The 4,545-nt window shown below is 34.8% G+C and overlaps 1 pseudogene; it reads right to left on the bottom strand.

Annotated features, from left to right (window-relative positions):
* Positions 1–3,101: 3,101 nt before the first annotated feature.
* LOC102500767 (high mobility group protein B2 pseudogene) lies at positions 3,102–3,566 on the bottom strand (annotated as a pseudogene).
* Between the last annotated feature and the right edge of the window lie 979 nt (positions 3,567–4,545).

The following is a 4,545-nucleotide window of genomic DNA, read 5'->3' as shown; positions in this document are numbered from 1 at the left end:
AAAACAAAAAAAAAAAAAAACGAAAAGCAAACATGGAGTTTAATATATATTGGCACTTTCTTTTTCTAGTAAACACAGAATCTTCCAATTCTCAAATTTTGTTCGTTAGACTTTTTAATTGTCAGAGAGTGTGTGCATTCACCAGAGAGGAACAGAGACAGACAGACAGAGGGAGAAAGCATGCCCGAGAGGCGACTCACCAGAGAGGAACACAGAGACAGACAGACAGGGAGAAAGCATTTCCCAGTGTTGCTTGGTCATGCTGCAATCCCCTTCTCCTTCATTTGTTCATCCTGTTGAGATTTGCAGCATGCACGCACACATGCCCAGCATGTTTCTGAAGCTACCAGGCTGGGACTTGAAGCAGGTTCAGCCATGTAGATTCTAACTTCTCTTAACCACCAGACTATGGGCTGGCCCACTTAGAAGGTTTTCTGAAAATCTGGAAAAAGTGTGTCTAGCCAAATATGTCAAAAATAAAATACTTGGGGACCAGCAGATGGTGGTATGATTACGTTGCTGGACTCCCATGTACGGTTCAAGTCCCAGACCACTTTAAAACTATACTAGGCGTGTGTACGTGTATGCCCAAAATCCCAAGAGGAGAATGAATGATGGAAAAGGGATTATTACATGGCCATCCCCAAAGGGGGTGATTACTCGCTTTCTGTCTCCCTGTCTCTCTGGTGAGAGACATTTATTCTACTTAGCATAACTTCTTCAAGGGCCATCCATGCTGTAGCACAGAAACCCTATAGCAAAACTCTCTCTCTAAAAAAGTTAAAATTAAAAAAATTTGTTTTTCATTTCCTGTCATTGTGAGGTTACAACTTTGAATTTATGTATAAACATTTTCATGGTGCATCTTTTTAATATATTTATAAAACTTTACAAAACAAAGATCTTTAATACTGAAGCTCTGTATTCCAATATTTCACTGTGTTATCTATAATTTTCTGTACAATTGTTCAAGTGTTCCTTCTTTTATCTTCCTTTGCAAGGTTTTATGGAGATTAAAGCTTAACTTCAGGACTTCAGAGTAAGCAACAGAGAATGAGATAGCTTGGGAGGGATAGAAATGTGCAGAAACATAAGCCATTTCTACAGACGTATGGCAAAGTGGAGGACTACAGATCAAGTTGTACAGAGCGACTTCATAACAGACACAGTAGTTTTTCCTTACACATCCAAATTTATTTTAGATGTTTCTTGAAAGAATTCTGGTGACTGAAAAATTATGTAAAACTTAGAAAGGAAGTGAAAATATGGGCAGCATATCCATCCAACATCATGTGATAGTGAAGGCCATCCAAGGATTATGTAAGGGAAAGTATTTAGTTCAATTTAAATCTTTGCTTAATAAATGTATATGTATGTACATAAATTAGTTGACTGAAATTAAGTCTTAAATTATTGTTTTTGTATTTTCATAAAAGATTGGAATTAATCTGTTGGAGATTTATACTTAAACTGGCAATTGTTATAGTCTATTATGGAACTATATGCATGGAAATTAACTCTATTTTCTCCTCCCCACTCCCCAGGGGACTGATAGTTTTATATTTCTCTTCACAAATCCTATATATTCTTAAAAATACATATCAGCCAGAAAGTTCTTGTCTACTGAGAATAAAACCTAATTGAATTAAATTCAGATTCTCTCCAGCGATTCCTGAGAATGGCTTACAATTCTTGACAGCTCTAGCTCTGAATTTAGACAGCAATAGATAAATAGAAATATTCAGCTATTGACATAATTTCTCACCATCTAACTTTGTCAGGGCAAGATGTATGTATGTGAGTATGTATTTATTTATTTATTTAAAGGTTTTTACCATAGGATGTGTATATTCACCAGAGAGAGACAATGAGATGGAAAGTGAGAAATCACCCCCTGCTACAATCTCTTCTCCTCCATTCTTCTCCTGGGATTTTGAGCATACATGCACAGGTGCCAGGCATGATTTTCAAGTCCCCAGGTCCAGGACTTAAACCATAATTGGCCATGTTGGAGTCTAGCGCCTTAAGCGCTATACCAACTGCCGCAGAATAAGTATTTATTATGTGACAGATGTAACATTGTTATATACAACCAGTCACCTACTCCCAAGGACAGAAATGGACCTTTCTATTTTACTGTTTTGGACTCTTTTTTATTTAAAGAGAGGATAAATAATCCATTCTTTTGACTATAAAGGGATAATACAGCAATATTAATTTAACATAGAAGATTGTTGATGTAACATAATAATTAAACAATTCATAACTTAATATAAACATTTGTGAATCCTGTAAAATATTATTTGATAGGAATTATTTAAGTTCTTAGCTTGTCATTGATTATATTAATGTTCTCTTCAGCTTTTTAAATCTCTCAATGTAATTCTAAATATAAATCTACTAAATATTGAATATTGAGGTTTAATATTCATGTTCCAACACTTTCATCTCCTCCCAAAATTAGGTCTCAAACTCAAGTTGTCTCTTTTAAAAATATTAAGAAGAAATATTTAAAAACTGAGTAACTCAAATAAATTGATTTTACTTTGGGAGCAAAAAAATGTTCGATTTGCTTTTGCTTGAACTTTTACATTTAAACATTTGTTTTCTTTTTTTAATTTTATTTCAAAATTTAAAAAAAAAATGAAATGAAACATCCAAAACAAAAAAAAGTTTACTATTGATACCAATTCCTATGAGTGTGCTGTGAATATATACACAAGTCAAGAAATTAAACCATTAAATATGAAGGAACATTCAACATCAGAAGCTACAAAATCTAACTGTATGTAGTAGCCCCTCAAAAAGCTACAACCTGCATTCTTAAAAAAGTATTTTCTCTACAAAGAATCTTATCAGCTATACAAAAATCTGTACAGTTTTTATACTGAAGCTAATATTGAGCTGCACTTGAATTCACATTCTTAGCAAAACAATTGCCTGAGCACACACACACACATTCCACACACATCATTACAGGATAGCCATTTATTCTTCCTCCTCATCTTCTTCTTCTCCTCCTCCTCCTCTTCCTCATCTTCTGGTTCGTTCTTCTTCTTTGAGCCTGTTGGCCTGCTGGGGCCCTTCTTTCCTGCTTCACTTTAGCCCTTGGCATGGTATGCAGCAATATCCTTCTTATATTTCTCCTTTAGTTTAGCTGCTTTCTGTTCATATGGTTGTTTATCTTTGGCTGACTGTTCAGACCACATTTCACCCAATTTTTTTGCAGTATCCCCAATGGACAGGCCTGGGTGTTCACTTTTGATCTTTGGGCGATGTTCAGAGCAAAACAGGAAGAAGGCAGATAGAGACCCTTTTGGAGCATTGGGATCCTTTTTCTTTCCCTTCTTATCACCTTTGGGAGGGAAATAATTTTTCATCTCCCTGTCATAACGAGCTTCGTCACTTTTTGTCGAATCTTCAAACTTCGACCTTACCTTTGCAGACATGGTCTTCCATCTCTCTGAACATTTCTTGGAGAATTCGGTGAAAGTGACAGAAGAATCTGGGTGTTTCTTCTTGTGTTCTTCCCAGCAGGTCTGCACGAAGAAGGCATACGAGGACATTTTGCCCTTCGGCTTGTTGGGGTCTCCTTTGCCCACCGTGACAGACAGTGTCTACCTGGAGTGCTCTCCTCAGAGTCCCGCAGAGCAACAGGCTCTGGCAGAGAAGTTTCCTTCCCAAAGCTCCGGTGTGAACCAACATTTGTTTTCTTATCCTAGTGATAGAATTTTCCAAGTGAACATAACAAAACACATAAAATTTTTTAAAAAATTAAATGGAAAGATGGTATATTTTTAAAAATTAAATATATAAATATGGGAACTTTATCTCTCACCTATCAATATTTTTAAAATTTAATAATATAATGATTCTATATAATAAAAACATCATAATAAATTAAAATTTTATTCATAAAGTATTTTCTATGCCTTACTCTTGTGTTTACTTCATAGTTGGCAAATAGTTTTGAAGTCATTGTCTCATTAAGTTTTTTCCACATTGGCTGCCTATGTGATAGTTTGGACAGGTAAAATTATCACCATTTTCAATTTTTGGATAAATAAGCCCAGGCACAAAATTTGTAAGTGACTTACTCTAAAGCCACTACACAATAAAGTGGCAAAGGCAGAATTTATTCTCCAGTTTAGATTTTGTATAGAAGAGCCTTGAACACATAGTTTATGTTTAGAAATGTTTTGTTATTATAACACATTACCTTCTTTAAAGCACTGGTAATTCATCTTTCTCCTAATTCATTAAAGCATGCAATTCTTCTATTTTATTCAATTTACTAAAATATTTCATAAGTGATAACTGAGATTTTATATGAACTCAAATTGTTCTATTCCACTTATGCTTGGAAATATGAACAGCTGTTTGAAAGCACATGTGAAAAATTTCAATCTGTGTAGAAGGGAGAATTCTAGTGATTCCAGGGACAAGAGAATTAAATCAATTTACCTTAGCAAAGGGAAACTGCTCTGGGAATTATTTAAGGTGGTTAAATTACATAGCTTTCCCTCCACAAGCTGTCAACAATAA

This window comes from Tupaia chinensis, unplaced genomic scaffold (genome assembly GCF_000334495.1).
Source record: "Tupaia chinensis unplaced genomic scaffold, TupChi_1.0 Scaffold000600_1, whole genome shotgun sequence".
NCBI classification, from domain to species: domain Eukaryota; kingdom Metazoa; phylum Chordata; class Mammalia; order Scandentia; family Tupaiidae; genus Tupaia; species Tupaia belangeri.
Note: the sequence above shows the minus strand (reverse complement) of the source record. Positions and strands in the feature narration are given on the sequence as shown.